At 36.4% G+C, this 27903-nt stretch overlaps 1 long non-coding RNA gene across 2 annotated transcripts; it reads right to left on the minus strand.

Annotated features, from left to right (window-relative positions):
• Positions 1 to 24473: 24473 nt before the first annotated feature.
• Positions 24474 to 26736, minus strand: LOC122312993. 2 transcript variants are annotated; one of them, XR_006243255.1, is made up of 2 exons: positions 26504 to 26736; positions 24474 to 26390 (listed from the first exon to the last, which is right to left on the minus strand). It is a non-coding gene; the product is annotated as an uncharacterized LOC122312993 (long non-coding RNA). The 2 variants fall into 2 exon arrangements; XR_006243254.1 differs by having other exon boundaries at positions 26493 to 26736.
• Positions 26737 to 27903: the final 1167 nt, after the last annotated feature.

Consider the following 27903-nt stretch of genomic DNA (forward strand, 5'->3'; position numbering starts at 1 on the left):
ATTAAAAAGTATAAAAATCACAATTCATATTGTAGTGAATCTCAAAAATATAAAAGGGGTTGTTTGGGTACAACAAATCTTTTAAATCATCTCATTTAATCATTACAATTTTTTCAAACTCTCGTATAAAAATATAATAAATAATTCAACTTTTTTAAATCTCAAAACAAAAATAATATTAAAAAAAATAATATTTTAACAATATTTTATTTAACTTTAAATATTTGCTCATCTCATCTTTAACTCACTGTTCAAGCCACCCTTTTAATCTTGTGTTGATGGGAGTTATATCATTTTATTAATCATATCTTTAAGAATGTAAATTTCCAAACATGATCACATTACTAGGAACATATATATTTAGGCTTTCTCATCGAGTATTTCTATCATCATTTGCTCATCATTATTTTTTCTTCCGAAGTAAATAAATAAACTGAGCATCCACCGAGGAACAAGCCAAAGACGGATATCGCCCGTTCCAATCACTTAAAACCAATGCAAATGGCATTTTTTCTCAAAGGTAATTTAAACTACATTATGGTATAACATATTTTTAGTGTGTTGGTTCTTTTAACATATTTCTTTTATGCCACTCACAGTACATACCTGATCAAGTATACAAAATGGAGGCTCTTCATATTAGACTGACTGTTCCTTCAATGAATGTAGTGTCGACTTGAATATGCCATTTTTTTTTTTGAAAGGATAGTTGTGACTTTTTGTTTGTGATTTAGGTGCAAAGGGGAGGATTGTATCTCTCAGATCAGGATAATGATCAAAGACATTATTTCTAAATGATGCAATTTTGGTGGAGTTATTTTTATTTTATTTATTTATTTTTTTTTTATAGGTAGAAAAGGTTTTATTGATCCTAATAAATAGGCAAAACTCAAATACAAGAAAGAGCCTAGCTACAATTGGTGGAGATGGCTATTTATGGGAGAAGTATAATTGGTGGAGATGACTATTTTTTTGTGAAGTATCATCTGTGGAGATGACATATTTTTTGGTGGAGATGACATATTTTTTGTCTCCATAAAGATGTGGCTATTGTAAATTGTAGACATTGTGACCATGGCTTTTTCTGTAATACATATTTATTAGATGATAACATTATTTATTACATGGTAGCAGTTTTCTTCCTGAATTTTTGACTGATGGTATTTATGCATTTAGGTCTCACCCCTATGTAATCTTAAGTTCATTTTTGTTTTTCGTATATCTACAAAAAAATTGCAAAGATATCTTTTTCATCATTGATGAGTGTTTGGTTGTTATATGGAAGATTTTTGGAATGGTACTCTTAGTAATTGCGACATTCGGAGTTGCAGAACAAATAATTTCTTTATCATATATCTATCATTTCAGGTTGAAGAAAATGTTATAAGATGTGTTTGACCTGCTTTTGGTTTATGAGTTGGCATGCTTAATATATATATATATATATATATATATATTTTGAAAGGAACATCAAATTCATTCATTAGATCAGATGTTGTATATAGGGAGGATAATCCTCAATCAAAATACACTCATCCAAGCATGTTAGAGCATGCTTAGCCAAACAATATGCCATGACATTGACATTCCCAGGAACATGTCTAATGGACCAGTTACGAGCCTTAGAAAGGAAGAGCTTAATGTCCCTGGTTATAAGGCCCAAAGTTCCAGCTTTCTTCTATTTGCTTTACCGTCTTAACCACAGAGAATGAGTCCCCTTCAAGGATGATTTGCTGTAAGCCCAATTTAGCACATAGGGAGGTTGCTCGAAGTGCAGCAACTACTTCCTCTAGCAGGAGATCCAGGGTCAATGGGTTGCATGAGCAAAGGGTAGCTGAAATGCACCCATTGGAGTCTCTGATAACCATGCCAATGCCAACATTCAAATTCTCTTTATCTATAGGTGCATCCCAGTTAGCTTTGAAGACACTTGGAGGAGGAGATGTCCACTGGTTGTCAGCTAGAATAGGAGCTTGTTGTTTCTACGGTCTAAACTCTTGCCATGAGCTTAAAAAATGCATCTATGCTTTGATCTTGTTGGAAATGTGGAAAGGGGAAGCAAAAAAGTTTTTCAACACATAGGAGTTCCTTTTGTGCCAAAGAAATTTGGTGGTGACAACCACTTTAAAGATTTCCTCTGGAGAGAGCTGAATCAAAATGTGTTCTAGTATTTCTTTGAAAGGGCCTTTTGTGACACTGGATTTTTGAAGTTTCCTCGAGCCTAAAGACCATACATCTTGGGCTACTCTCTATAGGAAGGATTTCATGCCATTAGGGACCTTGAGACCCCAAAGTTTGGCCTAGAATTTCAATCTAGAGTTCTGCCTAGAGGACTAGCCTATCCTTTCCGCCCTCATGGAACCCAACAGATGGTAGGCACTTCTCATTGAAAATTTGTCATTGCCTGAGCACCTCCAAGAAAGCAAATCCTGGTTTTTGCAAGGGCTAATAGGCATGTTACAGGTCAACCTAGCCTCTTGATATGAGAAGATGGCATGAATGAGAGGGAGATCCCATTGCATGGTGTCTAGATTGATGAGTTTAGAGACTTTTCCCTTAGGATGCAGGATGCTTGCTAGAGATTGAACTTGATAGGTTGATGGCCTTGGTAACTATTTTTCTAACTAGATTCTTATGTTGCTACCGTTGCCTAGTCTCTATAGGAGCCCTTCCTCTAGGAAAGGTCTAGCAGATAAGAAAATTTTCCAAACATAAGAGTCAGTGACTTCCTTTTTTACTAAGAAGAAATCTGAATTGGGGTAATATTTGGCTTGGAGCACTTGGGCAATAAGGGAGGTCTGATTTTGGATGAGTCTTCAACCTTGCTTGGCAAGTAAAGCAAGATTGAAGTGTTCAAGTCTCTAAACCCCAAACCCCCTCCATGTTATGATTTTCCAAGAGATTTCCAATTAATCCAATGAATTTTGGAGCTATTTTCTTTTGACCCTGCAAAAGTTGGTTAAGTCTCCTCAAGATGACTTTAGGAAGCTAGAAAATACTCATGCTGTAGGTGGGAATTGACTATAGCACAGACTTTAGCAGGACTTTCTTTCTTGCTGGGGATGGTATGTTGGTTTTTTAGTTAGAAATTTTGCCTTTGATTTTATCCAAAACTAAGCTAAAAAGCCTTTTGCTTGTTCCTTCCCACATAGGAGTGTAACCTAAGGCACTTGTCAAAGGTACCAAAAGCTTTTATGCCTGCAAGCTCGAGCATAGCTAATTGGGTTGCTTGGTGTTGCTACTAAAGAAAATGGAAGTCTTTTCCAAGTTGAGGCACTATCCAGAAGCAAGTTCTTATGTGCTAAGGATGTGTTGCAATCTACTCCATTCCTCTGGATTTGATTTGCAGAAGACTAGGCTGTTGTATGCAAAAAATAAGTGATTGACATGCATAGAAACTTAGGCCACTGGCATACTTGATATTAGACCTTGTTGCTTAGCTTGATTCAAACAAAAAGTTAATAACTCTGAGTAAATAATGAAAAGATAGTGGGAGAGGGGGTCTCCTATCAGATACCCCTGGTACGTTGGAAGGACTCTTGTGGGACCCCATTCACTAAGATTAAGTAATTGACTTTATTGACACAATTCATAACCAACTCGACCCAGTTGCTATCAAATTCCATCATAATCATAACAATATGTAGGAAGCTCCATTCTATTCGATCATAAGATTTGCTCATGTCAAGCTTGAGGGCTATGTACCCATTGTACTTCCCTTTGAGTCTGTGTTGCATGGAATGCAGAAATTCATATGCCACAATCACATTGTCAAATATTAATCTCTCTGGAACAAAAGCACTTTGGATAGGGGAGATTAAATTAGGCAATATGAGTTTAAGTCGATTTGCAATCATCTTAGCAATGATCTTATAGAAGACATTGTATAGACTAATGGGTCTATAGTCAGTTACAAACTTAGGAGCTTTTTTCTTGGAAATAAGGGAAATGAAGGTGTGGTTTAAGTCTTTTGAATCCCAGCTTAGTGTTTAGGACTTCAATAATTGCCTCAATAATTTCCTTGCCAATGATGGACCAGTGGTGATGGTAAAAAATTGCTAGGAGCCCATCAGGCCAGGGGAACCTAGTGAATTCATGTCAAGGATAGCTCTTTTGATTTCCTCCTTAGTGAAAGGTCTGGTTAGAGACCAGTTCATATCTTCGGTAACTAGAGGTTGAAAGGAGTTAAGGAGATCAGCGACACCTAAAGGGTCAGAAGTGGAAAAGAAATTATGATAGTAACCTTAAAAAGCCTGAGCAATCTCCTCTTAGGTACTGGCTTGTAGACCCTCCTCATTAATGATACTCTTGATTGAATTCACTTGCTTTCTATGTGAAGCAAATTGGTGGAAGTATTTTGTGTTCCTAACTCCCTCCTTAAGCCAACTTTGTTTGGCCTATTGACACCATTTCAATTCTTCATCCTCTTAGAGGTCATCCACCTCTTTCTATAGTAATTTTATCTGCTCACTGAATTGACCTGTGTTGGCATCCTTAATCTCTCTTTTTTCTGTGTGAGAATCCTTTTTTGTTCTTTGTATGCTTCCCTACTCCAGACTTTCAGTTTATCTCTATAGATTTTTAGTCCTTCTCGAGTAACAGTAGCCTTGGATCTGTGTGATAGGCCTTGTAATTAGGCATTTTGAATAATTTGGGCACAGTCCTCTCTCTTACCATATTCTGCTTCGTATCTAAATAATTTATATATGTGTACCTGTCCTGAACTAGGATTCAAGCAGGATATTAAAAAGGGGTTGTGGTTTAAGCATTGTACAAGTAAGACAAGAACCGAATTGAGCTTATATAGGTCTATCCATTCCTTGTTGGCAAGAGCCTTGTCCAAACATGCTTTAGTGAAGTCTGCTCCCTCCCTTTTGTTGCACTAGATGTATTTGGAGCCTATGAAGCCAACATCCATCAGAGCACATTTATCTATAACTATCTTGAAATCCTCCATTTGTTGAAATGGTCTAGCATGGGACCTGAGTTGTTCATCTTGAAGGAGATTTTCAATGAAATATCCCATGCATAAATAGGGCTTGAGTGTTGGAATGAATAAGCATTAGTAAGTTCCATCCCTCTTTCCTCTTGGCAGCCACATGTTACCCATAGAAACCAGTAACAGTCCACCTCTTGTTCATTACTAAATAGCATATGGAGAGAGATATGTGGTGGCTAGAGTAGGAATCCAAAACTACCTCCACTTCTTTCTTCCAGAGGAAAGTAAGACCAGCACTCCTACCTACATAATTTACTACAAAGCCATGGTCAAAGTTCAGCTTACTCCTAATTAATTTAATCCTTTCTCGTTTACATTTAGTCTCACATAGGAAAATAATCTCTAGGCTCTTGTCCTTCACTATTAGGTGAAACTCACGAACTGACCGAGGGTTCCCAAGCCCTTAGCATTTCGAGGCTAAATGTTTCATGGGGACTGGTAGGGTTGTTGTATAGTCTCTGCCATTCATGCTTGTTTAGTTCTCTTCCTAGTCATAATTGGTCATGAATATGCCCCACCAGGTCTCTTCTTCGGTTTGGGTTTACTACTGTCACTCATAGGGAAGTCACTCGGATCATGGTGGGCTATAGGCCCAAGCCCCCTAGCCTTTCTTTTCCATGTGGGCCTTTCTTTTGTTGGGCCAACATTCAAGGGTTTGAGAAGAGAGTTTTGAGAGGGAGAGGTGACCTGCTTGTCTTCTCTAATAGGGCTGGTATCCCCAAGAGATATGAAAGCCAGGTGAGGAGAGGCATCTGGTGTAGCCACCCTGGAGGCAATGGATTCTTCTATATGCATGCCAATAGGAAAAAAGGAAGTCTTGAGACTCTTCGAGTTTGTCTGAAAAGTGAGCCCATGCTATCCTTTTGCACCATTCATGTTTCCCTTCCATGAAAAGGTTCTGTGTTGGTGAGTGTCAGAGCTTCCACAGCCAACTCAATTAGAAGTAGCAGAACTAATCCCTTTGCACCACTCCCCATCCCAATATCCTTGTACATGTTGGACTCCTACTTGTTTTGGCGCCAATCCCCTGAATTTTCAAATTCATCTCTCTTCTTACTGAAAGACTAGGAGCTTCTCACTTGAGGACTAGCCTTTAGCCATAAACTATATTGAGGTCCTGACCCTTCCCGTAATCTTCCAATCTGAGGGGAGTTTGGACATGTTGTCCTTGGGTGTTTGATTACCCCACAATGGAAGCAAAACAATGGTAACCATTCATACTTGAATGGGATCCAGAATCGTTGTTCCCCCATGTTAATAACTCAACCTCTAATCAAAGGTTTAGTTATGTCAACTAGTACTTTAACCCTCAGGAAGCTCCCCCAAGCTATCCCATTAGTGTCGACACCCACTGCTAGGACTTCACCCATTGCTGCACCTAGTCACTCTCCCATCATTTTGTTCATACCAACGAAAGGAAGATCGTATAATTGTAACCCGAAGGGTTCCAAAGAAAGGAAATGTCTTTGGGCACCAGGCAACCATCGCAGTCATGTAAACAAAGAAAGGACCTATCAAAGGACTATGGTCATCCCGACAGAATCCTAGTTTTCTCTAGGACACTTTGAAACTTGGCTAGGAACTTACTGAGTGTAAGATCCTTCAATGAGACCTGTCCCCGTACTTTCCAAACCTTGCTCATGGTGGACCTAAAGACACCTTTGTTAACTTATTTGTCAGCTACCACTACGACTACTAAGCATTTCTCGCTTTTTTCATTGGACATCAATATTTCCTCCCGAGGGATGAGGATTTCTTGTTTTTCTTCCTCAGTAAGACACATACTGTAACAACCCGATCCTTCTTTCTCATATAGTTACAAGCCTCGTTCTACGTGTCGACCCTCGGTGGCATGTTTTAAAAGATATCAAGCAGATTTTTAAAGCAAGCCCATTATTTTAAGGCTTATGAATATTTTTAATGTCCTGAAAATATCCATAACAACCCGTTCCTTCTTTCTCTTATAGTTACGAGTCTTATTTTATGTGCCGAGCCTTAGTGGCGTGTTTTAAAATATGCCAAATAGATTTTTAAAGCAAGTCCATTATTTTAAAATTTACGAATATTTTTAATGTCTTGTAAATATGTATATGAGATATTTCCAACGTTATTAGACTAAACTTAATTTTTAAATAACATAATTATAATATTTTTGGAACTCTAATTATAATATTTTTTAAGAGTTTCAAAAATATTATAATTGTGAAACATTATTTAATTTAAATGATTTTATTCATTTAAAAATATTACGAGATTTAAAATATATTGAAAACTCTAAATTAATTTAAATAGTTTTATTCTCTTCAAGCAGTTAACAATACTTTATCATTTTAATTAATAATGAAGGAATATTATTCTATAAACATTAGTTTATAGAATAATATTCTATTTTGATTCCTCTCAGTATTTTAAATTAAATAAATACTTACGCATTTTTAAATTAATATTTAAACTCACCGTTAGATTGTTTTGAAGATCCCAAAATAATGGATCTGGATTAAATACCCAAGCCCCTAGTTTTTTCTGTCTACTTTTTCTTTCCTCTCTCTCTCATTTCCCTCTCTCCCAGCCTGACGGTTCATCCCCCCTCCCTCATGGCCATGCTTCCCTTCTCCTCAACTCGGTGCCAATACATGCCGTCCACGAGTTCAACCCCAACAGTCATGAGTCCCATGATAGCCTCCCTCTCCTCCTACGGTAGCTCAACCGAATGGGTCTCAAAGTTCATTCTCCTCCTTTGTATGACTGTGCGTGGCCAGCTAGGCCACTAAACACTTTCATCAGCACCACCATCTCATGGGCTTCACCCCTATGGTCTTCCTTTCCCCCCATTTCTCTCCCTCTCCGTTGCACCACCTCTACATCGCACAAGCCCTTCACATGGGTTTATCACCCTTGCACTACCATACACGACTACCTACGCCAGCACACCACGAGCAACGGCCCCCCTTGACCACCACGATCTTCCCTAGCAATTCCCATGCCCAACCAAAGTCCCCCCCTTCTCTCTCACTCTCTCCCACTCTCTCACAACCTCTCCTCCACCTGATGGGCAAATTCGCCATTAGTGAACCACCATACAGCCACAATCTCGCCACCATAGCTCCACTGCACTTCCCTTAAACTCTACATGGCTAGCCTTTACCCCTAGCCTTGAAACCCATGAATTTCCATGCCATGAGAGCCACTGCCTAAAACCCCTCCACAAACCACCATGCATCCACCGCGTGCCACCTTGGCACCACCATGAGGCCACCACTCTAGGACTACGGCTCAACATTTCCCCGCTCAGATCCATACCTGTAGCCACCTCTAGTAGCCCAAACAGCCACTGTACACAGTTTAATGCCACGTACGACTCTTTCGATGTCTTTGATCGTGACGGGCAGTGAGCATGCATGGGTTATCCCGCCGATGGTATAATCCTTTATCCCTTATTTATATTAAATGTTAGTTGATAGGTTATGGACTGTGCTGTTAATATTATGGGGTTCGCTGTGAAGTGTGGCTGTGTAGTGAAGTATTTGGCGTAATTGTGTAGTGTTGTGGATTGTGTTGTGAAGTATGGGTGTGAGGTGTATGCCATAGTTATAATGCAGTGTGATATAGTGAAGGGAGTACACGTGGAATGTACTCCATGTAGTGCGGCAATATACCATGTGGCGTGTGCTGTAGTGACGTGTGCCATAGTGTGAAGATAATACATGTGGCATGTGCTCCATGTCATGTGGCAATGCACCATATGGTGTGCATTGTGGTAATACGTGATGTAGCGAAGGGATTACTCATGATGCATACTCCATGTTGTCTAACGATGCACCATATGGTATGTCATGAATAAAATGATAGTCGTGTAGTAAAGGAGCATAGAGCGTATTATGTAGCATTGAAAACTTTGTAATGGTGTCCCAAAATAACTGTGATGTGGCTAATCCAAGTAACAGGTGTCACCTTGTAGTTGACTTATGGCTTAGAGTATGTGTAAAGCGATGGGATAGTGTAAGAGTAACGCATCGGAAGCATGACGGTTGGCATGACTTAACTCAAAATTTATCTCGAGCTACGTGACATCACAGAGATGTAGTGATGAATGGAGCCCTATCGTGTCAAGTGTTGGTATGAACTAGTAAGGGGGCCGCGAAATAGGAAGATCCTGTTGATCGGGTTTGAGTAGAAGTTGGTATCGGAATATGAAGCTTGTTTATACAAGCAAGGGTTCATTGGACTATAAGTTGATCTTAGGTAATAAAGTGGTAAGGTACATGTGCATCCGGTGAGACACGTATACTAGACGGATTTACCATATATAATGGATAATCTATTCTAAGCATGGTTACACGATGTTTAAGCCTTAGAGTTGATTTCAAGTCATGTGGCATGTATGGTTGGAAATGAGGATTGAGTATGGGCTAGGAAGCATGAAGGTAGTATTGGGTAAGATACATGTGACATCTTGAGAGACACATGTACCAGATGTGACTTAGTTGGTCTGAGTCATGCATCAGAATAGGGTTAATAGAAAGTAAGATGAAGATTTTAATATCTTAATCCCAAGGTGAAACACGGAGGTAGTGACGGTAAATGGACTTCAAAGGTTTTAGCATAGTAAATAGCAAGTAAGAACCCAGGGATGGACGGTGAGTGTTCCAAGTGAAGTGTAGTTCTATTTCTAGTATAGTAGCTTATGTACTAGATAAAGAATGACATGAGGTTATGTGTATGCATGTAGGTTGCCATCTGACACGCACACGAATAAATTGCTTGGAATGAGTATGGCATGGAGTCAAGGTAAGTATTATATTCATACTCTTCTAGAGTTTTCTAAATAAATGAAATGTTTTTCCTTTACAAAATGACTAGAAACACGTTTTACGAAAGAACGATAAGTATAAGTTTTAAAGTCTAAGTATGTAACAGCCTTCATTGGCAGCCTCTTTTTATGCACCCTAAGTATGTAAGTGTATGCATGTGAATGGATACGTAGTAAGTAATGGATATATTTTCATGAAATGAAATGAGAGGTATAGGCCTTATGCTTTAAATGACGCGAAGAAAGTGTTTTAAAATGCCCTTATGAAAAATGATGCTTTAAATGATACCATGAACTAATGTTTTAAATAATGCCATGAATGATGATATTTAAGCTCATGCTTTTAAATAACTTTTAAGAATGAACGGACTGAAAGAACTGAAATGAATGAAATGACTGAATGTTTTAACGTATGAAAAGACGTAACGGCCATGAATGAACGGATAAGGGTACTAAAGGACTGGACTGGGCAAATTGCAATTCCAAGTAAACAGTACTGGTAATACACCTAGTGCTACACACAAACGAAATAGATTCCCAACCCATGGCCACGAGTGGAATCAAGGTCCAAAAGACCGCTAACCCTCACACAAGGGACTTAACACTGTGCAGCGGCCAATGAAAGTAATAAGAAAAAATGTATGCATGTAAGAAAAGATATATACATGATAAGACTCTTTAAAAGATAAAGACAGCGAGGCATGTGGAACTGTTTACGAGAAGAAAACCCTTTAAAAGAAAAAGCTCATCTCATAACATTTTTAAATGAATTAAATGTCTATGTATGATATGTATGGAGTGATGATTGCATGACTAAAAACCTATATTGTTATATTTTAATTGTATGAAGTAATGCTTATGAATCATCAACTCATTTTAGTTTTTATATGTGTCCACCCTAGGACAAGATGAGCATGACGTGTCAGGACAGACACAGCTCAAAGGGAAGAGTACGAAAGCCTAGGCACAACGTTTTGTACGAGAGACTTAAATTTAAAATTTTAATGTATTCTATTGTAACCTTTTAAATTAATAAACATGTTTTATTTATAAACATTGAATCTTTTATATCCTGGCATAGAAGGAAAAGAAATTTGAAAAGGAACCGTAATTCCCCGTCTATTTCCTTAAAATCATTTTCTAAAGGACCCACCACAAGGACATGCATTACACAAACCCTCATAGAGATTGGAAAGCTCTTTTGCCATGGAAAAGGTAGCACACTATAATGACAAAACACATTAACAATGAAATGATGAAACTCAAATGATGAGCATCAAGGTGGACCAAGTCTTTAAGATCCTTTGAAAGTTTCAAATGGGACAATCACAAGATCAAGAGTTAGGAAGATCAGGTAAGTTATGCAAGAATGGGTTAAATTCACTTGGGACGAGTCTAGCAAGAGATCAATATTCAATATGGGCTTGAAATAAGGAGATCTAGTTCTCATCCACCTAATACAAGTTATGGAAGAGTGCAACATAAATTGGGGTCTATTACTATGTTTATGTGATTGAAAGTTTTGGACTTGTTTATTTCATTAAAACGAATTATTTTATTAGTTATAAGAATTATAGAATAATTGGGTTTGAGGATGTTTGACTCACATATGTTTTATTTTGTTGAGTCAGGATTTCAAAAGGATTTTTAAGTTACTGTAGCCGCGTTACTATTCACTCAAGGGTATTTTTGAAAGAAATTGCATTATGATGGATTAGGGTTTTAATTGGGATTTGGTTTAAATACTCTTTGTAGTCTCATTTTAACATGTTTATGAAATTTGATGAATTTTATTCATTGTGAGTTGAGTTTATCTCCTCTTGTTCTTGAATGAACTTTTGAACTTATCAAAGGTAAATCACAACCTTTATGGAGTTCTTTATTTGTAATTTGAGTTCTTGAGACAGGTTCTTTAATGAGTCTAGAGTTTTATATAACAGCTCTGCTAGGTACAAGCGTGGCGTGCAAGCGGCAAGTAATGGGCTGTATATTATGTCTGGCGTAGAATAAAAATATAAAATAAGGAGCAAAAATGAACAAGTAGAAAAAGAAAAATAAGACCTCTCTTTCGCACTCTCTCTTTTCTTCTCATGGCGGCTGGACTGTGTAACCTCGCGTCCCCTAATGGTGTCTAAGAAGATTGTTCCATCCAAACACTGGCAAGCCTAAACCCAGAATCAAGAAAAGTTAAATTTAATGCTAAATACCAAAATGTTAGAAAGCAAAACAAAATCCAGTCTTCTAGTCTTAAAAAAAAAAAAAAAAAAAAAAAAAAACCCATTCTTCTAGGTACTCTTTACACAAATGCAAACAAAGAAACGTCGAAAAAGAAGAAAGAAAAAATTGTAACTGAAGTTTGTTTAGAATGGTGACTGTCTGCTTTATACGGAGAGGGAGAGAGAAACGAGAGAGAGAGAGAGAGAGAGAGAGAGAGAGAGAGAGAGAGAGAGAGGTCAGTTGGAGAAGAAGATCAATCGGTCAGAGGCGAGGAGAGGGAGGGATTACAACTCTCTTTCTCTACTTTCCGGTATAGAAGCACTGTGCGACGACGTTGTTGTTATCAGTAATAATCCAAGAGAGCCCTGCATCATCACCATCAATTGTCCCAATAACACCAGACTCGGATGTGATATTTACAGAGGAGAGAGAATAAAATTAAGAGCTAGAAGGAAAAAGGAGAATACACTGATGTGGCTATGCCGTTTGCACGCCATCTACACAGGGCGCTTGCAATTAGCATTTTTTTTTTTATGTAATCTAAATTCTTGAAACAAGTTCCTCAACGAGTATAGGTTTTTCCATTGACTTGATTTTGGCTATCTTGGTTGAGTCTTCAAATTGATTGTAAGTTTAAGGGATTTCACTCCCACAAGGTCATATCACTCGTAGGTCACACACTTCAAACTAGAGTTCAAGAGAAAAATGAGAAAACGCCCTACCTTTCTAAAGATAGAGGGACCCCGTTGTGATGCTTAATAGAACATTGGAAATTTGGAATGTGCCATTCGGCTATGTTGCATTCCATGGGTCCACAAAGCGTCTAATCCCTTTGTTGGAAGAATAATAGTTTTGTTTGTTAGTACATTGTGACATTATCTGATAATGTCAAATTCACAAAGTAATGAATTGAGCTGAAATGTATCATGTAAACTGGAGTTGGATGTTTTTATCTTACATGTCTATGAGGTAGTTTAGCCACTCTTTACTCTCTACTTTCAACCCTCGGCTAGGGAAATAAAAACCTTTCAGTACTCTTGCCAGTTATGGGTTGAGCCATTCATCAAATATCTGCCATGGGAGTGGTTGATGAAGTGATAAAACTACATAATTAAGCTACTTAAGTGAATAAATTGTTTAACCAAAAATGATTTAAGTACTTAATTATGTAGTAGATCATGATACTTGAATCGATTGATAAATTCTGATATTTTTTTGTTCTTAAAAAGATTGATAATGCAATTGTTTCACATCAAAATAAATATCTTAATTTTACTCTTCTCATATCATGTTTATACGTTGTAGGGTAGTTGCTGACATCCCTTTTTTAGTATAGAGAAATATTATAACAAAGGGACCTTCTTGACAAGTCACAAACAAATGCAAAAGGAGTTGCAAGCTGCAACAAAGACACTCACACATGCCGAAGAGATCACGCTGGACAGACAGCACACACTCGGACACAGCAGGCCTCATGCTGGATTTCGTTGCAATGGAGGGGCATTTCAGACCTGAGAGGCATTTTATTTTTACTTTACTTGTGTTTAGTTTTAGTTTAGGGGTCGATGGGATCCTTCTTATAGGAGGAGGCGGCTGGTTTTATCACTTACTTCACCTAGTTTTGGTTCGGGTAGCTGGGAGTAGCAGTAATAAAGTAGTCTTTTAGTTTTAATTTCTTTTCTTTTCATTTTACGGAGGGCGGCCTCAGAATTTATTTTTGATAGCTTTGCTTTTCTTTTCTTTTTCGGTTCCAAACAGAGATTATTTTCGGTAGCTTTGTTTTAGCATGTCATTTCCTTAGTTTATCTTTTCGTTTGGATAGAGGCAGGCGGCTGTTGTTGTTTACTTCACTTTGTTTTCATTCGGCGCAACAGTCTTTATTTTTTTTTCTTTTTTTTCGTTCAGACGGAGAACAGGGGCGAAAGCTCTCTCATTCTCGGATTTCATTTCTATTTTTTTTTTTGTTTTTCTTAGTTTGCTTTAAGTTCTTAGTGGTTTTTCCACACCCTTTTCTTTTCTTTTTTTGCTGGTGTTGATTTCCGTTTCCAGACCGTGGGATTTCAGCATCTTCTTACTTTTTGGCTGGTGTTGGATTTATATTTTTTGGGTGTTTCACGTTTTCATTTATGCTCAGATTTTATTCTATTCGGCATTTTATTTTTAATACAGCAACTCGTAATGTTAGGATTCATCATTTGTGAATATTTTGATAATTTAGAAATGATAGGCTAGATTTTGGACTTGGGATTCAATGAGTAACCTATGACTAATTTGGGGTGGTTTTATTTCAATGTTATGTGATTTCAATGAATAACTTGATAGATGATATTTCAGTTTACATTTAAAAATGATCGAAGTTCTTTGTTCTTGGTTTAGATTAGTTGTAGACGTAAATGCACAATTAATACTTGAACAAGTAACAAGACTTTGATGGTTTTCTTTCACTTTTTTACAATTATTATATAATCTGCCAAGTAGTTTTATTAGGCCAAGAATTGTGGTTCATTGTTATATTATCCGACCATGACTTCTAGGAATAGGATCATGGTTGAGAGAATGTGAAAAGAGAAGTAAATCCATTTCCAAATCAGTGGGTGAAAATTGCATCCCAAGTGTTTGTTTTATTGTTTCTTACAAGTTTAATTCATTTGCTACACACTTTCTCTAAACTTCTTAGTTTTGGTAATTTTAAAAATATAGATTCACATTTATTTTCATCTTTCATAATCGATACATTTTTTTTACACAAAGGAAATCTCACAAACGCTTTGATAACTCTTTATCCCTGTGGAATATGATCCTGGACTCATTCTTGTATTACTTTGACAGCTTCTACGCTTGGAAGACAAATTATAAGCTGATCAAGTTTTTGGCGCTGTTGCCGGGGACAACGGGTGTTTGTCAAAGCATTCTCTTTTTCTTGAGAGGACGTTTATGGAGCTGTGAACCTCTTTACAGCCTGGGTGATATATTTCCCTCTCATTTTACTTGTTTACTTTTATCTTATTTTGTGCTAAACTTGCATGTCTGATTGGGATAGGGATAGCACATATAGACTTGCTAGGACTGAATCATCAACCTCATCATCGAGTGCATCATCTGTTTCTCTTAATTCAGCATTTGAATCATCATTTGACACTCATGATAACATGGCTGAAGAAGAAGAACATCATGATAGGGAAATGGTAAATCAAAACAAGACACTTCGAGAGTATCTTCAGCCTGTTAAGACTAGCACCCCTTCTTGCATCATTTTATCTCTTAATGCAAATGCTTTTAATTTCAAACCTAGGATGATTTCATTGCTACCACACTTTCATGGTATGGACTCTGAAAATCCATACTTGCATATCAAAGAGTTTGAAGAAGTGTGTTCCACATTTATGGATAGAACATGCATTGAAGAGGTCATAAGATTGAAATTGTTTCCATTTTCCTTGAAAGACAAGACTAAGGCATGGTTGAATTCCTTAAGACCAAGATCCATTGGGACTTGGCAAGAAATGCAAACTGAATTTTTAAAAAAAAAATTTCCCATGCATAGAACCAATACCTTGAAAAGACAAATTATGAATTTTTGCCAAAAGGATGTGGAAACATTTTACCATTGTTGGGAACGATTCAAAGACCTCCTAAATGCACGTCCTCACCATGGATATGAGAATTGGAGGGTCATTAGTTTTTTCTATGAGGGGTTGCAACAAAAAATGAGGCAATTTATAGAAACCATGTGCAATGGTGAATTCTTCAACAAAGGGCCCGAGGAAGCGTTTGAATATTTTGACTATTTGGCTGAAAATGCTCAATCTTGGGATGTTTTTGACTTGTATGATAGATCTGAAAATAAAAAATGTGTTGGTGGGGGTGGTAAATACCACTTGAAAGAATCTGATGATTTACATGCTAAGCTTGCATTGATGTCTAAAAAGTTAGAGCCTTTAAAACTTAAGAAAGTCAATGAAATGCATGTTTTGCCATCAATTGAAAAATGCAACATATGTGAAGATCTAGGGCATGTGACTAATGCATGCCCAACAATTCCTACTTTTAAAGAAGTGTTGCTTGATTAATCCAACCCTGTGCATATGATCTCTAAAAATTTTTCTAGACCTTACTCTAATACTTACAATGCAGGTTGGAGAAGTCATCCAAATTTCAGCTGGAAGAATGAACAACCCGGGCCATCAACACAAGGACAAAGTTAATATACCCCATATGGAGCAGCTGGCCAAGGGTTGGGACCCTCTTACTTTGCAAATTAGCCCTCTCCAATGCAGAAAAAGGGAGTGGAAGATTCCATTCAGCAGCTAACTGCTACCCTACAACAGTTTATGCAAAGTCAGGCCATGGTCAACAATCAAAATGCTCAAGCCATCAATGACATCAAAGGGACCCTTACTAGAGTAACCACTACTCTAAGTAACCAAGAGAAAGGAAAATTTCCCGCTCAAACCCAACCCAATCCACAAGTGCAAAGTCAATCATCTCAGAATAATGGTGAAGGGGCCAATGTGAAATCAGTAAAAGCTATTATAACTTTGAGGAATGGTAAGGTCGTGGGTATCCTTGTCCATAGTGTAAGAAAGTCAGGTAAAGAAGCTAACCCTCCTCTAGCTAGTGGTGAGCCAAGCACTTCAGATTCAAATAATGATGCATGTCTCATTCATGCACCTTTTCCACATCGTTTGCTTTCTTTGCATAAAGACAAATAGCATACTGAAATCTTAGAAATTTTTAAGTAGGTTAGGATTAACATTCCACTTCTTGATGCTATTAAATGAATTCCTGCTTATGCTAAATTTCTGAAAGATTTATACACTGTGAAACGCAAACTAAATGTACAAAAAAAGGCTTTTCTCACTGAGCAAGTTAGTGCCATTATTCAAAACCACACACCACCTAAGTACAAGGATCCTGGTTCACCTACCATTTCATGTGTCATTGGAAATTCTAAGATTGGCCAGGCCTTGCTAGACTTAGGTTCGGGGGTTAATTTATTATCTTATAGTGTGTATGAACAATTGGGGTTAGGGGAATTAAAAGCCACTTCAATCATTTTGCATCTTACCGATAGATCCATAAAAATTCCTAAGAGTATTGTTGAGGACGTCTTGATCCAAGTAGATAAATTTTATTACCCTGTGGATTTTGTGGTATTGGATATGAAGTTGTCATCCCACTCAAACTCCTCACCACCGGTGATTTTAGGAAGACCATTCTTAGCAACTTCTAATGTTATAATTAATTGTAGGAGTGGTGTTTTAAAGTTGAGTTTTGGAAATATGACTTTAGAATTGAATATCTTTAATTTGTGCAAGCAACCTCAAGAACTTGAAGACATTGAAGAAGTCAATGCATTGGAATCCTTACTTGCTGAAAATTCTTTGTTAAATTACAATTGTGATGAACTTTGGGAGGATCTAGAAGACTCCCTTGATTTAATTGATTCCACTAATCAATTTTCTTCTCTTTGTGCTACAGAAAATTCAAATGAGATGCAGTGGAAGCTGAAATTTGAGCCACTACCAGCACTACAAGCCTTGACACAGCCCTCCAATGAGAAGACCCCAATGCTGGAATTAAAGTCATTGCCCTCGGAGCTGAAATATGCCTACCTCGAACCAGAAAAGTCATTTCCAGTAGTAATTTGTGCACTTTTAACTCCTGATAAAGAAAGTAAGTTGTTGGAAATTTTGGCACAACACAAATCAGCCATTGGCTGGTCCATTGCTGACATCAAAGGTATAAGCCCTTTCATCTGCACACATAGGATATATTTGGAAGAGGACTCAAAACCCTCTAGAGAAATGCAAAGAAGACTAAACCCCACAATGAAAGAAGTGGTAAAAAATGAAGTTTTGAAATTGTTAGACATAGACATTATTTATTCCATTGCTGATAGCAAATGGATTAGCCCAATTCAAGTTGTTCCAAAAAAATCTGGTATAACTGTGGTGGAAAATGACAAGGGAGAATTGGTGCCTACTAGGGAGACCACATGTTGGAGGATGTGTGTAGACTATAGAAAATTAAATACTGCCTCTAGAAAAGATCATTTTCCCTTACCTTTCCTTGACCAGATTTTAGAAAAAGTGGCGGGGCATGAATATTATTATTTTTTAGATGGCTTCTCTGGCTATTATCAAATAGAAATAGCCCCTAAAGATAAAGAAAAGACTACCTTCACTTGTCCTTTTGGGACTTTTGCCTTCAAAAGAATGCCATTTGAACTATGCAAAGCCCCAACCACTTTTCAAATATGCATGTTACGTATTTTCAGCGACTTGATTGAGGACATTGTAGAGATTTTCATGGATGATTTTTCAGTTTTTGGAAAAACATTTTATGCATGTTTGTCTAATTTACAAGTTGTCTTGAAAAGATGTGAAGAAAAATAATTGATATTAAATTGAAAAAAATGTCATTTCATGGTAAGACAGGGGATAGTTTTGGGGCATACTGTATCTCCTCAGGGCACAGAGGTAGATAAAACTAATAGACTTGATTTCAAATTTGCCTGCGCCTAAAAATGTGAAAGGTGTTAGATCTTTTTTAGGGCATGTCGGATTTTATAGAAGGTTCATAAAGAATTTTAGCTTTATCTCTAAACCTCTTTGTCAACTTTTAATGCATGATGTCAAATTTGAATGGACTAAAGAGTGTCAAAATTACTTTGATCAGTTGAAAACATTTCTCACCATGGCACCTATCCTTCGGCCCCCTGATTGGTCACTTCCTTTTGAATTAATGTGTGATGCAAGTGACTTTACTGTGGGGGCTACACTTGGACAACGAAGAAATAAGCTGGCATATGCCATATGCTAGTAAGACTTTGAATGCTGCCCAAAAGAATTATTCTACCACAGAAAAAGAATTACTAGCTATAGTCTTTGCATTGGATAAGTTTAGATCATATCTCCTTGGTTCACCTGTCATAATATTCAAAGTGGATTTTATTGGCCAACTATGTTCAAGGATGCTTTTAATTTTTGTAAAACTTGTGAACCTTGTCAGAAATTAGGAGAAATCACTAGGAGAAATATGATACCTTTGCAACCCATACTAGTGATTGAACTTTTTGATTGTTGAAGAATAGATTTTTTGGGACCATTTCCTTCTTATGGCTATTTATACATTTTGCTTGCTAACCGGTGTAAAACTGCAAGTGCACAGTATCGTAGTTTTATAATAAAGTGATAAGAAGAGTATCGTCCTCAGGAATTGGTACCTTACTTTTGCCAAATACCAAAATTATACTAATCTCGATTTTATCTAGAGGAATCACTAAGATTTTTGTAGTTGCAATTGAAACTAAAATCGACTCAAAGAGAAATACGCAAAGGAAATAAAACTGACTTTCGAAGATCAAATTAATGGGAAAGAAAACTTCTAGGAAATCGATTTCACCTAATTCTTCACTATGCTTTACTCATCCAACTAATTTAATTTAATTCTTTTTGTCTATTAGCAAATCTCTAATTCATCCAAAAGCCTCTTTCGATAGTCAATTGGAATTTATTCTTGTTTATCAATTCGCACAAGAATATGCAAATTAAATAATTAAGAAAACAATAAGACCAATGATTTAATTACTACATAAGTTCATACAAGTCTTTCGATCTCTATACTTACCTATGCTAAAATATTCAAGATCTACCCTATGATTCCCTCTTTCGATAGCAAATCACAAGATTAAACATCATTTAATTAATCTCCAGTTAATTAGAAGCAATAAACTCAGAATAAATCAGATAAACAAAGAGAGAATTGTCTTAAATTAGTATAGACAATCAAGCATAGTTCGGAACTAGGTTACATCATTTTCCTAAAATAAATAAAATTTAGCTCATACTAGAAAGGGAATTCAACATAAATGAATTCACCATAATTGTTCTGAGAATATTGGAAGAAAATAAACGCTGAAAAATACTCCTCGTAGCCGCAACTCGTCTTCAAAAACTCAAGGAAATGTTTCAATACTTTTCTCCCGTCTGTGCTCGTGTATGATTCCAACGTACATGCAATATATGGAATTCCCTCACCAAAACAGATGATTTGAATCCTTCTAGCTGTGTTTTTCTGTCCCAAAAATGTTATCCAGTCCAAAGGTACGGCCAAATGGTGAAAAATCCCCTTTATATGCTCTGACGGCGGAAAACCTTAGATCTGAAAAAATACGGTATTCCCTCGAGCGATGTGTCGAGCGAGCATCGAGCGTTCGACTCTACCTAAATTCCCTTGAGCGGCTTGTCGAGCGCACATCGAGCATTCAACTCTACCTGACTTCGCTCGAGCAGCCAAAAGCCTTCGTTCGAGCGATCTTATAAATCTGCAATATGAAATTTTGCAAGTCATCACTTGCTGTTGACTATGTTTCTAAGTGGGTTGAGGTAGCCCCTTGCAAATCTAATGATCATCAAGTTGTTTTAAAATTTTTGAAAGAATACATTTTTGTAAGGTTTGGCATGCCTAAAGCCATAATCAGTGATAATAGCACGCATTTTTGTAACAAGCATTTCTCGGCCTTAATGAAGAAGTGTAGTATCCATCACAAAATCTCTACTCCCTATCATCCTCAAACAAATGGACAAGCTGAACTAGCAAATAGGGAGATTAAAAACATCCTTAAAAAAACAGTTAGCCCAAACAAGAAGGATTGGTCTTTGAGATTGTCTGATGCCTTATGGGTTTATAGAACAGCCTTTAAAACCAATTTGGGCATGTCTCCATATAGACTAGTGTATGGTAAGGCTTGCCATTTGCCTGTAGAGCTGGAACATAGAGCATATTGGGCCATTAAGATATGTAATTTTAACATTGAAGAATCTGGTTGTGTGAGAAAATTGCAGTTGTCTGAGTTGGATGAGTTGAGGATGGATGCCTACAACAACTCTAAGTTGTCCAAAGAAAGAATGAAGAACTTCCATGACAAACACATCCAACACAAGACTTTTGAGCCTAATCAACAAGTGTTATTGTACAACTCTCGGTTACACTTGTTCCCTGGTAAGTTAAGGTCTCGGTGGAGTGGGCCTTATGTGGTACAAATTGTTTTTACCCATGGTGTTATAGAGATAATGAATCCACTCAATGGTAACATTTTTAAGGTTAATGGTCAAAGGCTCAAGCATTTTATTTCTAACTTTGCACCCGAGGAATCTACTCTACATTTGCTTGATCCTAATTGATGGTTCTTGATCTATCCATTTCTTTTCATTGTTTTGTTTCGTTCTTCAGTTTTTATTTGCATTCCTTTCAAAGCTGTCCAGGTACTTGCTTTTCCTCTTTCCTTCAATTTTTCTTTGAATATTTGATTCTTCTTTTGGTTGTTTTGCCCCTTAACTTTTCTCTTTGTGTAAATTCCTTCATTTCTCTTGCATCATTGAGGACAATGCTACAATCTAGTTGGGGGGTGTAAGAGAATTCATTTTTCTGTTTGCATGCTTTACACTTATGTTGGTCCACCTTGGGGGAGTGTTGGTATTGAGTTCAAAGAAGATTAAATCTCTTATTCTTGAATTTACATGCTGGAAAATGATTTGTTGAGGTCATGGAATATGTGGAATGTAATGCAAATATGAGTATATGTCAAAAGAGGAACTTATCCATTTTATTTAGTTGTTAAACCAAGGGAAAGATATTGAAAATTTTACTAAAACACACACAACACATGCCCGGAATGCCTAGAAAGATTACATTGGGTCATTGTTTGTTGATTTACACTTTAGTTGTTTGGGACTCTAATGAACCATATTCTAATGGCTTAGGAAGAAATTTGGAATGAACCAAATTAGAAAAGGGACAAGCCAGGGCAAAAAAAAAAAAGAAAAAATCATTTAGCTAGATTAGTAGTAAGGGCGGACTTGTGAAAGTGTGGGTAGGCGCACATTCATAGGCTTGATTCTCCCACTAGGACATGTTTTAAAAAAAATGATTTACATTTGTGTATTGGAAAAGGCTGCCTATTACTGGGGTCCTTACTAAATAAGTAAGTAGGCGCCTTTTAAAGTGTAATAGCGTGAAAGACACCACTGCAATGGTTTTGACTTAGAATAAGAACTATGGTTATCTCAGATTAGCTGCTGTGATTGAAACTGTTAATGCCTCTTGGTAGTCGATCTTGGAATTCTAACCTCATTTCCATGCACTTGAAGAAGTAAGCTTTGTTACATGTAATTCCCTTGGTTGATTAACTAAATGGTGTATAAATCTCACAGTTGATACAAAATTCAGATTAATCTATCTCCAGTGTTCTTAAACTCAACAAGTCTATTTCATGGCATGTGATTCTCAGATTTTCTCAAGTTAGTAATTTCACCTTTGCATAAATTCATTCGCTTTATTTGCTAGAGTCTAGCAAAAAGCTAGTTGGGGGGTGTGATGAAGTGATAAAACTACATAATTAAGCTACTTAAGTGAATAAATTATTTAACCAAAAATGATTTAAGTACTTAATTATGTAGTAGATCATGATACTTGAGTCCATTGATAAATTCTGATTTTTTTTTTGCTTAAAAAGATTGATAATGCAATTGTTTCACATAAAAATAAATATCTTAATTTTACTCTTCTCATATCATGTTTATACGCTGCAGGGTAGTTGCTGACATCCCTTTTTTAGTATAGAGAAATATTATATCAAATGGACCTTCTTGACAAGTCACAAACAAATGCAAAAGGAGCTGCAAGCTGCAGCAAAGACACTCACACACGCCGAAGAGATCACGCTGGACACTCACACACGCCAAAGAGATCACGCTGGACAGATAGCACACACTCGGACACAACATGCCTCACGCTGGATTTCGTTGCAAAGGAGGGGCATTTCAGACCTGAGAGGCATTTTATTTTTACTTTACTTGTGTTTAGTTTTAGGTCTAGGGGTTGGGGTCCTTCTTACAGGAGGAGGCGGCTGGTTTTGTCACTTACTTCACCTGGTTTTCGTTCGGGTAGCTGGGAGTAGCAGCAATAGAGTAGTCTTTTAGTTTTAATTTCTTTTCTTTTCATTTTACGGAGGGTGGCTTCAGAATTTATTTTTGATAGCTTTACTTTTCTTTTCTTTTTCAGTTCCAGACAGAGATTATTTTCGGTAGCTTTGTTTTAGCATGTCATTTCCTTAGTTTTTCTTTTCGTTCCGACAGAGGTAGGCGGCTGTTGTTGTTTACTTCACTTCGTTTTCGTTCGTCGTAGCAGTCTTTATTTTTTTTTTTCTTTTTTTCGTTCAGACGGAGAACAAGCGCGGAAGCTCTCTCATTCTCAAATTTCATTTCTTTTTTTTTTTTTTTTTGGTTTTTCTTAGTTTGCTTTAAGTTCTTAGTGGTTTTTCCACACCCTTTTCTTTTCTTTTTTGGCTGGTGTTGATTTCCGTTTGCAGACCATGGGATTTCAGCATCTTCTTACTTTTTGGCTAGTGCTAGATTTATATTTTTTGGGTGTTTCACGTTTTCGTTTATTCTCAGATTTTATTCTATTCGGCATTTTATTTTTAATACAGCAACTCGTAATGTTAGGATTCATCATTTGTGAATATTTTGCTAATTTAAAAATGATAGGCTAGATTTTAGACTTGGGATTCAATGAGTAACTTATGACTGATTTGGGATGGTTTTTCTTCAATGTTATGTGATTTCAATAATTAACTTGGTAGGTGATATTTCAATTTACATTTAGAAATGATTGAAGTTTTTTGTTCTTGGTTTAGATTAGTTGTAAACGTAAATGCACAATTAATACTTGAACAAGTAACAAGATTTTGATGGTTTTCTTTCACTTTTTTATAATTGTTATATAATCTGCCAAGTAGTTTTATTAAGCCAAGAATTGTGGTTCATTACTATATTATCCGACCATGACTTCTAGGAATAGGATCATGATTGAGAGAATGTGAAAAGAGAAGTAAATCCATCTCCAAATCAATGGGTGAAAATTGCATCCCAAATGTTTGTTTTATTGTTTCTGATAAGTTTAATTCATTTGCTACACACTTTCTCTAAGTTTCTTAGTTTTGGTAATTTTAGAAACATAGATTCACATTTATTTTCATCTTTCATAATCGATACATTTTTTTTACACAAAGGAAATCTCGCAAACGCTTTGATAACTCTTTATCCCTGTGGAATACGATCCTGGACTCATCCTTATATTACTTTGACAGCTTCTATGCTTGGAAGACAAATTATAAGCTGTTTAGTGGTAATGGGCAATGTTTGGCCTGCTTTGCCATGAAAGTTTTAATGGGTAATATATGACCTGCTTTGAAATGAAATAGGCTCTTCAAAATCAAAAGTCAAATTCTGCATCATCATATTCTCTAGATAGCGTGTTTGATGACAAGGAAGATAGTAGTTGTTTCATGCAAAGAGTGACATGCGAGTAAAATTAAAAGGCTGGGAACTAAGCCCAAAAAAAAAAAAAAAAAAAAAAAAGTAAAAACATTGTACAAAATCATAAACAAATTACATCGTGGTCACATTGTTTTCACAGAATTTGTCAAAATAAAATCGTAAACAAAGTACCCACAACATTGAAATTACTATAACTAAACTGACACTCTTAAGTTTTCTCTTACGCCTCTCAGTTTCTTTTTCTACTCGATGTCGACTTGTTTCAATATCCATTACTAGTTGTATCTTTTGAAATTCAGTTTTTAGTTGATTGATTCTCTTTTCACCATACGGTGGTTTTTCAGGGTCATATAAAAAAAAAAAAAATCCGCAAGAATGTCCAACCTGCAAAATCAACACATATTAGCAAACCAAGATTACCAATAATTGGCTTAAGAAACAAGAGTACCAATAAATAACATACCTCAAAGTTTTGGCAACTGAAAAATCAGCGCTCCTCATTATCTTCCGTATGAGCAGTACGTCGACATGCTTTAGTATCACAATAACATATTGGATATTCATTTTGACGAAAGTTTATTGAGCGTGAGATATCGCTAGTGCTACTACGTGTCTCATACAGTGTCAATATGAACTACAAAAATCTCTCACCCCCACTGATATTTTTAGAACTATCAACCCAGCAATTAATACAAGATATAAAGTTTATGTTAGCTATTTCATAATCTGTGCTTTATGTTTATTAATACAATTCAGTTCTTGCTGACTGGGAATCTGTTACAATAAGCAGACACTTGGCAAGCCAACATTGATTTTACAAGTGTAGATGATTAATCGATCATTTGATTTTGAAGACATTTATAGCAGGAGCTAGCTGTGGCATATTATGCATTTTAATACTCATAGCACATGCAACATGTCTAAGCTGGTCCAATATGGCATTGAATCCTAGGTTGCAGACTGGCTAACTTTGTATAGATTGAAATCAAGTTAGCCCCGAACCCAATTCCAGAGACCAAAAACTAGCCGAAGTTTCCCAAATTCACACTATAAAAAGTTTCAAACAGGTCGGGGTGTCTTTCCTCGTTTTACACCACTCAATGAAATTAAGACACGTAATAGTCTTATGATATTTACTGTAAGTGTGAGTCCAGTGGAAAATATCCCATTCTCAGTCCTAGCTTCCTCTCTTTCTTCTCCCTGAAAATCTCCCTCTTCTCAACCCATCTCTATTCCAACTATTCTATTCATCGTCCCAACCCGGAAAATCTCCCTCTTCTATAAGCAGGCAATGTGATCGATCAATTTAGTTACATCTAACGCTAGTGGCTCATAATTTATTTGTTTATTTGTCATCAGGAAATGTAATAAAACAATTACTAATTGATAGTCGATGGTGAAATAAGCAAGTAATAACATTTGAGAGGAAACAAATGTTACATCCAAAAATGAATATCAGTACTGTCCAAACTGGGCAAAAGAGCTCAAAAATATGTTAGAAAATATCCAAGAGCCCTCTCCCATCACAGCCTAGATGTCCATCGTATTTACAAGGTTGGCACCCAAATCAATATGATCAATTTTTCTATATACTTTATTTTTTTCTGAACATCGTTTCTTAGCGAGAGCAACTGAGTACCCAAATGCACCCACAACTGCAAATACAGAGCAATATTGATCGAAATTATGTTAATCTTCATACATCTTTATATAATTTCACTGAATAAGATTTTAACATAAGCATGTTTGCAATATTTGTAGAAGCCACGGGCTGAAAATACTTATTTTCCCACCTAATTCAACTTATTCTCAAACCAAAAAATCATCAGCAATTCAAAGTTTCCAGAATTACCAGTTGTGAGAGTCAAAACTGCTGTTGCAATTGTCTCCCATCACAAAGGCGTAACCTTCAGGAACTAACTGCCAATGTAAAATGCACGTGAATTCTTACTTCAACATAGTCTCCAGCCTTTGCCACCACTCTTTTGATGAACACGTCGCCTTCACTATAACCAACTTCCTACAAGATACAAACAATTCACAAAATCAGCAACTCCCAATCAATCGAGACAATATTTCTTAAAGGAGATCTGAGAGGAGTATTAGGGCATGTGTTAAGCACCCTGTTCTCACTTGCTAATTTCTCTTGTATGCTGCTGGAATGGTGACTAATTTCTTGATGATACTGTAACAGATTTGACGATGGAAGGAACAAGATGAAGCTGTTGAAACGAAATGAACCAGATGCACACAAGGTGTTCGTTGAAATGGCTCAAACTCGCCGCCAGCATCACGACAGCATGCTGATTTGGGAGGGAGGGTGGATTCGTGGACGGGAGTGAGGAAGGGATGTATGAAACGGTACAGAGGAGATTCGAATTATTTAATTAAAATTTAAAAAAGTTAAATGGTTTTTTATATTTTATATAAAAATTTAAATAAATAATAATAATAAATTAAAATCGGATGAGGTGATATAGTTCAGATTTTATTAAGTAAATAGAAAATTTCGTAAATATCACTTCTTCTGTACCGTTGCTCTCAAAACAAAAATTTTAATTTGTAAAAAATATATTATATTATAATAATATTTTATTTATTATTAATCAAAATATTTCATCTTATTTTATTTTAATTTAATTTTTTTATTTTTAAATTCAACTTGGTTTTTTCGTAATGCGGCTCTCTGACCTTTTTTTTTTAAGGTTTATAATTTTTATGACCTTGAGAGTCCGTTCGATGCCTTCTGTCACCTCCTAGTACGAATTGAAGGACCTGTCCAATGAACTCTTACCACTTTAAGTTTGGACCTATGATCGTACGGTAGTATCATACTTTTTTCTTGCACTAAATCTTAATGTGTACTTCCTTATCATAAGTTTACGATATTGACAATGTTTTTTTCCTTGGAATTGGAAAATGCCTTCGGTTTACAGCTGTAAAATGAGATATTTTCATTGACGGACGAGCATCACTGTTCTTTTTCAGTTTCCCTTCCCTTGTTTCAAGTTCTTTTTTTTTTTTTTTTTTTTAAATTGCAATACTAATTTTATTGATTATGCTGATAACAGCTCAGAGGTTACAATCGAATGAATTCACACAAGACATTCTTCTATATCATATACATCTTCATCTAAATATAAGGTAGATTTTGCTAGGTTGTGGGCAACCTTTTTTCCTTCTCGATAGATATACGTAGCTTTTCAACTGCCAATACTAGCCAAAATGTGCTTCGCATCTTTCACTATTAGTCCACTCAGGCTCCAGTTCTTTTCCATTTCATGTAGTAGGTTGATGACTTGCATTGAATCCTCTTCTATATTGATTTGGTTTAGGCCCAGTTCTTTGCAAAAAATGTCTACCACTACTAAACCATGAACTTCTGCTTCAAATGCTTTTCCTACAAGAGGTCTCCCTGCTCGTAGTGCTTCAATGACTTGGCTTTGGTGGTCCCTGACTAGGATACCCAATTCCATGTTTCCCGTTTCTACTCTTAAAGCTACATCCCAGTTCTTATCTCTGATTTAGATATC

This window comes from Carya illinoinensis, chromosome 6, assembly GCF_018687715.1.
Source record: "Carya illinoinensis cultivar Pawnee chromosome 6, C.illinoinensisPawnee_v1, whole genome shotgun sequence".
Lineage (NCBI taxonomy): Eukaryota > Viridiplantae > Streptophyta > Magnoliopsida > Fagales > Juglandaceae > Carya > Carya illinoinensis.